This window comes from Sabethes cyaneus, chromosome 1 (genome assembly GCF_943734655.1).
Source record: "Sabethes cyaneus chromosome 1, idSabCyanKW18_F2, whole genome shotgun sequence".
NCBI lineage: Eukaryota > Metazoa > Arthropoda > Insecta > Diptera > Culicidae > Sabethes > Sabethes cyaneus.
Genome location: NC_071353.1, coordinates 78,392,214 through 78,405,276, shown reverse-complemented (window position 1 = coordinate 78,405,276; position 13,063 = coordinate 78,392,214).

The following is a 13,063-nucleotide window of genomic DNA, read 5'->3' as shown; positions in this document are numbered from 1 at the left end:
TTTTCTCACGCAAAACCCTGAACAATATCAGCAACGCTGGCAAGCACCCCATCGACATCTCTATATCGAGCTGCAGTGAACGTCAGCGACAGCATGTCCGGGGTAGAGTGACTTAGAGTGACTATATACAGAGTGGCGACAATGTCAAAATTGGAATGATAATTATCTGTCAGTGTCATTCCAATCGAGCAGACAACCTATCCAACGCGTATGCAGGAAAGAGAAGGAAAAACCTAGGATAAACCGCATTGCATACATTTGGGATGACTTGGCGCCACTCTGTATATAGTCACTCTAGAGTGACTATATACAGAGTGGCGACAATGTCAAAATTGGAATGATTATTATCTGTCAGTGTCATTCCAATCGAGCAGACGACCTATCCAACGCTTATGCAGGAAAGAGAAAGAAAAACATTGGAAAAACCGCATTGCATACATTTGGGATGACTTGTCGCCACTCTGTATATAGTCACTCTAGTCCGGGGCTCAAAATTTGACAGCGGGCCCAAATCAGACTGCTGGCAGTTGAGTGAAACGCAGTGCTGATATGCTATCTCATTTTCGCACACACGAGATGTTGGCTGCGAAAACATGGTTGCATGCCGATGGCCGCATGCATGCCGAACGTACGCTGCTGCCAAAGTAAATTGATATATACCAGGTATGTGACCATCGAGGGTTGCATTAGTGTGTGTAGAAAGAAGAAGAAATAGTTCTGAAATATGGTGGAACTTGCATGAAAATTAAAACTAAATTAATTGTAATTAATGAATGCAGCTATATTATTCCAGAGAAATATTTGAACATTTACAATGAAATGTAAGGAATATATTTCAATGTCATTTGCACTTGTAGCCTTCTTTATTATGCGTAAAAAATTTGAGAACATGGGTGACTAACTATTTCGATGTGCAATTGAAAAATGAATTAATGTTTCTAATACTTCACGATCAATACGGTATACGGTTGCTTAAATTAAAACACGTTCCATCCAACATTTTGCTTGCATGATGCTCTTGAATATCTGCCTTTGATGTCTTCTTTTAAAAATAGTTTTATTCGAATAGATGCTTGTGCTACTGCTTGAAAATCCTTAAGTTGAAGTCACTGTTCCAAGATGATACCTTTTTATCATAAATTTACCCGTCTCAACACTACGTAGAAAACCATAAAAAGTAATCTTAGATTGCTACAAAACGGTCTTAGAAGATAATTAACACTTTAAAAGCTTACCAGAAATCAGACGAAAAATATCGCGGGCGGATAACAATGTTGCTCATGCTGCTTATTGAACAATCATGTCCGAGCATTTTAAAAAAAATCTTTTTTGTTTTACTACTTGTAGGAAAGCGATGACGAAAAAATTTCCGCTTGCAATTGGGTCCTAAAGCCCTATGTCGTTTTTAGCTTGAATCGATGAGGTTAGGGTTAGGAACACATATTGTGATATTCAATTTTATATTTTTAGGCTATTGCCGTTAAAAACCTTTTTTTTAATTTTGTGAAATTTTGAACAAAAAATAAACATTTGGGCAACCTTATATAGACAAACTATAGTTGTGCATGGTTGTGCCAAGCGGTGTCTAGACAATACGAATTATAAAAAGAAACCATAGTCTTGAAATGTCACGGAAAACTTTTTGTTTACCTTCACGCTCATGTGATAGTGTGTCAAAAAGTCAAAAGTTGCAAAGTCAGGAAATGGCTTGGCAATCGCGACCTAAAACATTTTCTGAGTTTACAGCTCATTTTCCGGTTCCGGTCATCTCAGTTTAATTAAGGCTTTTGTCAAAATCAGCAATAAGCGTAGTGACTGCACTTGGTCACAGCGTGGATGGCTTCAGTTTTCGGATGCAATACCCGCCATCGAGATGCGACCGTTTGGTTAGAAACGCACAGAAATTTTTGGTCTGCCGTTCGCCCTACTGCTGATTCACATCGGAGTAGCAGAACATACCAATCGGATTGATAATACGGTGCCAGTTTCGGTTGGCGTTTTTTTTCATACTGTTTTGCGGGGTCGATTGTACCGAGATTATACTGTTGGCCATCAGTTTGACATCGTTTAGTCATTCTTAGCGCAAACTAGATTTGGACAAAGTCTAGCACCGTGAATCGATGGATTGGAATACATTGCCCGAATCAAAACTTTTATCCGATAACTAGTACAAATTTGATGTTCCACTTCCTCACGACCAGCAAAACGCAGACAAGCACAAGAGACAACTGCGAAGCTGTAACTGTCAAAACGATCAGCTGCTCTAATGTCAAACCAGAGTTGCCAGTAAGAAAAAGTTATCATTGTTGCCAGAAACGTGTTATTTTCGTTATGTCAAGGAAGATCTCTAATGTCAAGGGAGAATAAATTACAATAATTTTGTTTTTTAATTTTTTAGTGCTCTGCATCTTTTTAAAAAAGAAAAAACTATACTCTGGTAGTCATAATGGGAAGCTTTATCGTTCCTGCTAAAAAAATCATCTTTTTATCACAAATTTTAGGACCCAATTTGGAATGTTGCACTTCATTGTATTCATGAAAATACATACTAGAAATAGTGTTCTAAGCATAAACATAAAAACTGTGAGAAAAAAAAATAGACAAATCTTGCGTATCCAGCGATTTTTTTTAAAAATTAACTAATTTTCCATACAAAATGCTCGAAATCTCAGAACTAGTGTAGATGTGTTAGTGCAAAGTGTATATGACAGCTCGCATTGTCATATACCTGGTATATTGCGATTATTATCTAAAATTTTTCTTTCGTCGGTTTAGTTGTGCGCCTAACAGTTGCGCGCAGCTCTGTTCTGGTTGCTCGCAGTCAAAGTATCTCTTTTACACTCTTACGAAATCTCGTAAGAAACTGTCAACGCAAGAGTGATGAGAAAAACAACAATATTTCTCTCTCGCTCATCAGCTGAATGCTAGGGTAGCTTGCTTCGTGTTTGCCCGTTCAAACATGGCCAAATTTTTCACAAACGCAACCAGCATTTAAATTTTATCATTTTCGGTTAACGTAAGACATTGTAACTGTGTTGTTTGTTAGTCTGTACGTAATAAGACAAAACAAATGTTATCTAAGCAAAGAATAAGAGCATAAACATAAAAAACTTACACGTGCTTACACTGTCAATAATATATGATTTACCTTTGCGCACAACTATATTAAACTGGAAAACGAAATATTTTCTCGGGAAGCACAATATATCAATTTACTTTGCGCTGCTGCCACCTCCAAACGTTTACTGTAGCGGTGAAGCGGAATAGGAATTTGTTATTGCTCTTTGCATTGAAAGTTGGATTTTGAACACACGCTTGTCCAGTCACACATTTTGTAGGTGAGAAAAGTTGCCAAAATTTCGTGGGAAAAAACGATGAATCTTGGTTGATTTCTATTTAAATTCTAATGCTTACGTAGAGTTGTTATCGACGCAAAGAATAATATAAAAATAGTTTCTAAATACATAATTCCACGCATAATTCATAACTTGAATAAATATGCAGCATATATGAAATAAATGAAAAATTAAATACTATTTGCTTTCCCTACAACTGGTACTGGCGCCACTGCTAAATCAAATGTCAGCTCAGATGGGAGAGTTGTAATGATGGGAAATGTCGGTCAAAATCTATAACGATTATTGATAAAGTTTTGTTATCGTTAATAATTAATAACGATAATATGGCAATATAAGCAACAATACGTAAGAAATAGAACAAAAATGTTAAAATAATAACAAATCAAGAAGAAGATTTCACTTTAAACCCTCCAATTTTCGATATTCTTCCATGACGATAAAGTTTGATGGTATTATCGATATAAGATTACTAGCGATATTATCAGTAGCACACTTTTCATCACAGTTTTGAAGGTTGCACTTAATAACTGTGCAGTCCAATTGAGTGTGAAGAGCGCAATAGTATTTAATTTTTCATTTATTTCATATATGCTGCATATTTATTCAAGTTATGAATTATGCGTGGAATTATGTATTTAGAAACTATTTTTATATTATTCTTTGCGTCGATAACAACTCTACGTAAGCATTAGAATTTAAATAGAAATCAACCAAGATTCATCGTTTTTTCCCACGAAATTTTGGCAACTTTTCTCACCTACAAAATGTGTGACTGGACAAGTGTGTTCAAAATCCAACTTTCAATGCAAAGAGCAATAAATTGATATATACCAGGTATATGACAATGCGAGCTGTCATATACACTTTGCACTAATACATCCACAGAGAACAGACATCCATTCAGGAACAAATTTTTCGGGAATTCTTGGATAAAATTTCAAATTTAGATCACCTAATATGCTAGCGACACCACCACTATAGTTTCCCAACTAAATGATTCATTTGATTTGCACACTGACAACCTTTGGCTCCTCTGGCGCTAGTATATATGGACTATATGCGTTATGCTAGCGCCAGAAGCTACTGTTTTACCTGACTCACTGCGAATATGCGTGTTATTGAAATAAAACGTCACCATGCGTTTTATTCGTTTATAACGCATATGCAGCTAATATCGATAACAACCGATTTTTTATAAGTTGTGCTTTTGTTATTGCATTTAACTTGTAAAAAGTTGCATAAATAACAATTCAGTTTCACAATACAATTATTGCGTACTACTAGCACTTGCAATATAACCACAAACTATACAGACAACACGCGAACGATTTTTTCAGGTACCAGAAGGGACGTGAGAAAGCCACTCACGGTCCCTTCACAAGCACTCATTTTTCTCACTATTCAATTGAGAGTCAGTTCATCATTTATAGGTTAATATAGCAACGCTAAACAAACTGTTTTGGTAACTAAGTGAAAAACAGTCTCCCTTGCCAACCCAAGCAACAGGTAACAAAAACAAATTTTCTTTTGTAAACATTCGAAAATTCGAAACCGGCTCTTGCGCTTTTCATAATAATTGTGTCGTGTAGGCAAACCAAATCATAACCGGAAATAATATTTGAGTACTGTACAAGTTATCTGCCCACTGAAATGGCGGCTTAAGAACGATTAAATATTTTGTTTTGGTAATGTGTTCCAAAACGTATTATCAGATACCACCATTTCGGCAGATTTACTAATCGCAACGTTCAAGTAGAATACAGACCCGTCTTCAACAGACCATCAGCAATGGAACTTTGTTAAATCCGAACCGCAGCGGACTGAGTTGGGAATGTCTGTTTTTTTCAGGCAGTATGTTTCATCCGTTGGGTGATACGAGTTAATGGCAATTCCAAGCAATCTGCTAAGTTTTGAAAAGCCGTATAGCTAGCCGTAAAAATAATTAGCCCAGGCATGAATTTATATATTTTTTTCGGAATGCGCCATCAACGCGCGTTGAGTTTATTCGGCAGAAGAAATTATTCTCTTGTCGACCTTTCACAATTCCGATTACTAAAGGTATACAACATTACATGCTTTTCTTATCGGCTTTGAGCGAAAGTAAGATTCAAACCATCACGATCACCACACCTAATCATAAAGCACTATTCCAGTAATCACCCGTTAGTCTTCTTTAAAAATTCGCATGATAAATATATACGAAATTATTATTAATTACCATCTCGTCATTCTGTAAATAATAGAGGCACATATGAACTGACACATAACAAATATGGTTAATTGGGTTACTAGGATTGATGTTCGAGTGAGCTTTCCAAAATTCTAGTAGAGTAAATGCAATTGGCCTTGCCAGCATTGAAAGAGATTTCGAAGGCTGCTCGCACTTACAGGAAATCTCGTGCCGAACTGTCAACGCGTGAGTGTTGACAAAAGCAAAAATACTTCTCTTTCTTTTTTTCTCACGCAAAACCCTGAACAATATCAGCAACGCTGGCAAGGCCAATAGATACTGTTTGAGAGACACATGAATACATGAGATCATGAGAAAAACAAGGGACGGGATTCACTCACTTCAAATGAATACTGGTCCCAAATATTCTATGCTTTTTGTTCCATGCGTGGTGTCTGTATAGTTTGTGATATAACGTTTAAGTACGTTATTTTTAGTGATCAAAATGAACGATATTTTCGATACAAGGGCGATATTTTTCGAAACCTTTCGAACCAACACGATACCGCGAATACAACGCTATGCGCAGTGAGTCAGGTAACACAGTAGCTGTTGTGAGTTTAGTGTAGAATTTCTTGCGCCTTTAGCGACACCATCACTATACCCAGTAAACAATTTGGTTTGTATATTTCGGTTGCAACTGAGAGATACGAAATCATATCCGCACGAAAAAGTTATATTTCACACCACATAACCCAGGTAACCAATAAGCATTTCCAATGCAATTTAAAAGCAAGCCAATAAGCATTTAAGTTGCCTTAAATGCTACTTAAATGCTATTTTGGCAAAATATGCGGCTACTTTACTGCTAGCCCTCTTATAGTGCTGACAATGCTTATTTGCAGCTAGTTACCAACAAGAAGAATTTAAATAGAATTTTAGATGCCAATTTGCAACAGTTATGCAGTCAAAAAGCTGATAAACAACAACCTGCAGTATAAAACGCCAGGGATGCTAATAAACGACTGATTTACTGCTTATTTTAATGCTTAATGGTTACCTGGGAAGAACATATAAGTACCAAAGTGGAGGCAATATACGTGCAAAAATTTTGATAATTCTATCTTGCATTCTATACAACAATTTTTGGAACACGCAACTTAAGAATCCTCAATATTGTCAATTGCAAGGAAAATTGTACCATCCAAAGTGCGATATCGCTCATAAAAGTGCTATTTTGCATTAAATCGTTTCGGTATCTTCGGCGCACTTATTGCTTGGAAGATAACGAAAAAGTGCGCCGAAGATACCGAAACGATTTAATGCAAAATAGCACTTTTATGAGCGATATCGCACTTTGGATGGTACAATTTTCCTTGCAATTGACAATATACGATTAAGATATGACTAAATGTTACAATCATCTGTAGTGCTTTACAATTCACAGCCATAAGTTGTATATGACGACACGCACGACCGCAAAACAACTTATTGTACACTTCGCCTTGACATGCTCTAATCATTATGCAATTCCAATGTAAAATTGACGTGCATACGACTTAATGTGCACTTTCTATTACGATCTTGTGTTATCTGGGTAGTTTCCCAACTAATTTGACATAAGTTTTATCCAAGTGGGGACATTTCCACAGAGAACAGACATCCAAGCGAAAGGTCCCCACTTGGATAAAACTTATGTCAAATTAGTTGGGAAACTATAGTGATGATGTCGCTAAAGGCGCATAAAATTCTACAATAAACTCACAACAGCTACTGTGTTACCTGACTCACTGCGCATAGCGTTGTATTCGCGGTATCGTGTTGGTTCGAAAGGTTTCGAAAAATATCGCCCTTGTATCGAAAATATCGTTAATTTTGATCACTAAAAATAACGTACTTAAACCACAGAGAACAGACATCCATTCAGGAACAAATTTTTCGGTAATTCTTGGATAAAATATTAAATTAAAATCGCCTAACATGCTAGCGTCACCACCACTATAGTTTCCCAACTAAATGATTCTTTTGATTTGCACACTGACAACCTTTGGCTCCTCTGGCGCTAGTATATATGGACAATAAGCGTTATGCTAGCGTCAGAAGCTAGCTGTTGTGAGTTTAGTGTAGAATTTTCTGCGCCTTCAGCGACATCATCACTATAGTTTCCCAACTAATTTGACATAAGTTTTATCCAAGTGGGGACCTTTCGCTTGGATGTCTGTTCTCTGTGCTTAAACCACAGAGAACAGATTACCAGGCTCGAAGGAAGTAATCGATTTTTTGTGTGTAAAATCTGTCGGTAGCGCCCTCCAGAAATAGTTTGCCAAACGCATCAAAAAATATCCATGTACCTTTATCAATATTTCTTTGTGCTGGAGTTACGTAGCAGCGATGGCAGCGACATCACGATTTAGTTTGCCACTTACTGCTCGAGGGGTGCTCTATTGAAGGATTACCACAGAGAACAGACATCCATTCAGGAACAAATTTTTCGGGAATTCTTGGATAAAATTTCAAATTAAAATCACCTAATATGCTAGCGTCACCACCAGTATAGTTTAGTTATGCTAGCGTTATGTTAAGCGTTATGCTAGCGCCAGAAGCTAGCTGTTGTGAGTTTAGTGTAGAATTTTATGCGCGACATCACAGAGAACAGACATCCAAGCGAAATGTCCCCACTTGGATAAAACTTATGTCAAATTAGATGGAAAACTATAGTGATGATGTCGCTGAAGGCGCAGAAAATTCTACACTAAACTCACAACAGCTAGCTTCTGGCGCTAGCATAACGCTTATTGTCCATATATACTAGCGCCAGAGGAGCCAAAGGTTGTCAGTGTGCAAATCAAAAGAATCATTTAGTTGGGAAACTATAGGCGTTTTTGACAAGCTATCGCCCGCTTAGAGGCGCTGCATAAAAAAAGTGATGAAAAGTAAAATCGCTGTCAAACTCCATACATTTTTGAAAAAAGCTGAAATAAAATGCAGTTTTTGATTAACCCTTTCAATTGTCAGGATTTTAGATAGCGAAATATTGGAAGAAATTTGTTAATTTACGTTAAGGCAAGTGAAAATATTCGATTTAATTAACTTTATGGCAGAAAAATGTTAATGTTTGATTTTGTACCGCATGAAACAAAAGTACATAGAGTCAGCTGTAAAGTTTACATATCCTGGATAGAGAATCACCAATTATTTCCAGTCTTCAGTGTTTTCCAATGTGTTTTCAAATTTTTTTTCGTGATTAGCATAATCTGCACCAAGAACCAAACATATAACCTATCAGTTCGTAAACATAAATACACTTGCGAAGCTCTAATAATCTCCCGAAACAGAAACAATATATATTAAGTGAAAGGTAATACTTTTTCTTACCTTTATTATCCATTTTCATCATTCCCACTGTTGGTAATTCAATAAAATATTACATTTAAAGTCGAGTTCCATATAGGTACCAGCAAGCATTTTGGGAATTGCACTTTTTTTGTAGTTCCAATAATCACAACCAGGTAGCGAACGGTTGCTATTAGTTTTGCTCGAACTCGCCTATAGTGGTGGTGACGCTAGCATATTAGGCGATTTTAATTTAATATTTTATCCAAGAATTACCGAAAAATTTGTTCCTGAATGGATGTCTGTTCTCTGTGGCGACATCATCACTATAGTTTCCCAACTAATTTGACATAAGTTTTATCCAAGTGGGGACCTTTCGCTTGGATGTCTGTTCTCTGTGGGATTACTTGTACCACAGAGAACAGACATCCAAGCGAAAGGTCCCCAATTGGATAAAACTTATGTCAAATTAGTTGGGAAACTATAGTGATGATGTCGCTAAAGGCGCATAAAATTCTACACTAAACTCACAACAGCTAGCTTCTGGCGCTAGCATAACGCTTACAGTCCATATATACTAGCGCCAGAGGAGCCAAAGGTTGTCAGTGTGCAAATTAAAAGAATCATTTAGTTGGGAAACCATACTGGTGGTGACGCTAGCATATTAGGTGATTTTAATTTGAAATTTTATCCAAGAATTCCCGAAAAAAATGTTCCTGAATGGATGTCTGTCTCTATGCTTCTACATTACATAAAAACCTTTTACACACTTTTTGTCAATTACTTGGTAGTCTGTTCTCTGTGCTTAAACCACAGAGAACAGACATCCATTCAGGAACAAATTTTTCGGGAATTCTTGGATAAAATTTCAAATTAAAATCACCTAATATGCTAGCGTCACCACCAGTATGGTTTCCCAACTAAATGATTCTTTTAATTTGCACACTGACAACCTTTGGCTCCTCTGGCGCTAGTATATATGGACTGTAAGCGTTATGCTAGCGCCAGAAGCTAGCTGTTGTGAGTTTAGTGTAGAATTTTATGCGCCTTTAGCGACATCATCACTATAGTTTCCCAACTAATTTGACATAAGTTTTATTCAAGTGGGGACCTTTCGCTTGGATGTCTGTTCTCTGTGCTTAAACGTTATATCACAGAGAACAGACAGCCATTCAGGAACAATTTTTTCGGAAATTCTTGGCTAAAATTTCAAATTAAAATCACCTAATATGCTAGCGACACCACCATTACAGTATCGCCTCGCTAATCCGACAAATTTATAGCCGGATTAGCGAATTTTGACTCGATAATCCGACAGTCAAACTGACGTCAGTGTGAGTTTGAAATGTGGTTTTGTTTACATCCATACGTAAACAACTCCGGAAATTTTTGAAAATATTTGTCGTAAGTACGCAATAACTATGTTTTATACTCGGTAATGCTTTATTTCGTCAACAAAATACTTTGAAATTCTTAGTTAGTGTCGAAATAAGCGCAAGCATCAGTCTATTGAGAGTAGCAATGAAAATATTATAGCCATGGCAAGAGTGAACGTATTGTCTATTGAGAGTAGCAATGAAAATATTATAGCCATGGCAAAAGTGAACGTAGTTAGAAGCAGCACCATGTACCATTTTCATTTAGTTAGAAAGAGTGCCATTCTGACTTTAACGGAGACGCCAAACGAAGGTAGTGTTCGATTGAAAGAAGTCAAGTACAATACGTTTTAATTCGGAATTTTCCGGAGTAGCGAGATCCGGACTATTGAGTCGTCGGATTATTGGGTGTCGGATTAGCGGGGGGATACTGTATAGTTTCCCAACTAAATGATTCATTTGATTTGCACACTGACAACTTTTGGCTCCTCTGGCGCTACTGTTTTACCTGACTCACTGCGAATATGCGTGTTATTGAAATAAAACGTCACCATGCGTTTTATTCGTTTATAACGCACATGCAGCTAATATCGATAACAACCGATTTTTTATAAGTTGTGCTTTTGTTATTGCATTTAACTTGTAAAAAGTTGCATAAATAGCAATTCAGTTTCACAATACAATTATTGCGTACTACTAGCACAGAGAACAGACATCCAAGCGAAAGGTCCCCACTTGGATAAAACTTATGTCAAATTAGTTGGGAAACTATAGTGATGGTGTCGCTAAAGTCGCATAAAATTCTACACTAAACTCACAACAGCTAGCTTCTGGCGCTAGCATAACGCATATAGTCCATATATACTAGCGCCAGAGGAGCCAAAGGTTGTCACTGTGCAAATCAAAAGAATCATTTAGTTGGGAAACTATAGTGGTGGTGTCGCTAGCATATTAGGTGATTTTAATTTAAAATTTTATCCAAGAATTTCCGAAAAATTTGTTCTTGAATGGATGTCTGTTCTCTGTGCTACTAGTACTTGCAATATAACGTTTAAGTACGTTATTTTTAGTGATCAAAACCAACGATATTTTCGATACAAGGGCGATATTTTTCGAAACCTTTCGAACCAACACGATACCGCGAATACAACGCTATGCGCAGTGAGTCAGGTAACACAGTAGTATATCTGGACTATATGCGTTATGCTAGCGCCAGAAGCTAGCTGTTGTGAGTTTAGTGTAGAATTTCATGCGCCTTTAGCGACACCATTACTATAGTTTCCCAACTAATTTGACATAAGTTTTATCCAAGTGGGGACCTTTCGCTTGGATGTCTGTTCTCTGTGGTTATATTTCAAGTGCTAGTAGTATACGCAATAATTGTATTGTGAAACTGAATTGTAATTTATGCAACTTTTTACAAATTAAATGCAATAACAACAGCACAACTTATAAAAAATCGTTTGTTATCGATATTAACTGCATATACGTTATAAACGAATAAAACGTATGGTTACGTTTTATTTCAATAATACGCATGTTCGCAGTGAGTCAGATAAAACAGTAGTTCCAAAGACCACCACCGTCAGCGCTAGAGTGACTATATACAGAGTGGCGACAGTGTCAAAATTGGAATGATAATTATCTGTCAGTGTCATTCCAATCGAGCAGACGACCTATCCAACGCGTATGCAAGAAAGAGAAAGAAAAACCTTGGAAAAACCGCATTGCATACATTTGGGATGACTTGTCGCCACTCTGTATATAGTCACTCTAGTCAGCGCATATATTTCTGTCGAATAGGTTAATTCGCCAGACTATGTATAATAGTAACACTATATGCCTTGCCAGCGTTGAAAGAGATTAAATTTTCGTAGGCTGCTCGCACTTACAGGAAATCTCGTGCCGAACTGTCAACGCGTGAGTGTTGACAAAAGCAAAAATACTTCTCTTTCTTTTTTTCTCACGCAAAACCCTGAACAATATCAGCAACGCTGGCAAGCACCCCATCGACATCTCTATTGGCCTTGCCAGCGTTGAAAGAGATTTCGTAGGCTGCTCGCACTTACAGGAAATCTCGTGCCGAACTGTCAACGCGTGAGTGTTGACAAAAGCAAAAATACTTCCCTTTCTTTTTTTCTCACGCAAAACCCTGAACAAAATTAGCAACGCTGGCAAGGCCAATATCGAGCTGCAGTGAACGTCAGCGACAGCATGTCCGGGGTAGAGTGACTTAGAGTGACTATATACAGAGTGGCGACAATGTCAAAATTGGAATGATAATTATCTGTCAGTGTCATTCCAATCGAGCAGACAACCTATCCAACGCGTATGCAGGAAAGAGAAGGAAAAACCTAGGATAAACCGCATTGCATACATTTGGGATGACTTGGCGCCACTCTGTATATAGTCACTCTAGAGTGACTATATACAGAGTGGCGACAATGTCAAAATTGGAATGATTATTATCTGTCAGTGTCATTCCAATCGAGCAGACGACCTATCCAACGCTTATGCAGGAAAGAGAAAGAAAAACATTGGAAAAACCGCATTGCATACATTTGGGATGACTTGTCGCCACTCTGTATATAGTCACTCTAGTCCGGGGCTCAAAATTTGACAGCGGGCCCAAATCAGACTGCTGGCAGTTGAGTGAAACGCAGTGCTGATATGCTATCTCATTTTCGCACACACGAGATGTTGGCTGCGAAAACATGGTTGCATGCCGATGGCCGCATGCATGCCGAACGTACGCTGCTGCCAAAGTAAATTGATATATACCAGGTATGTGACCATCGAGGGTTGCATTAGTGTGTGTAGAAAGA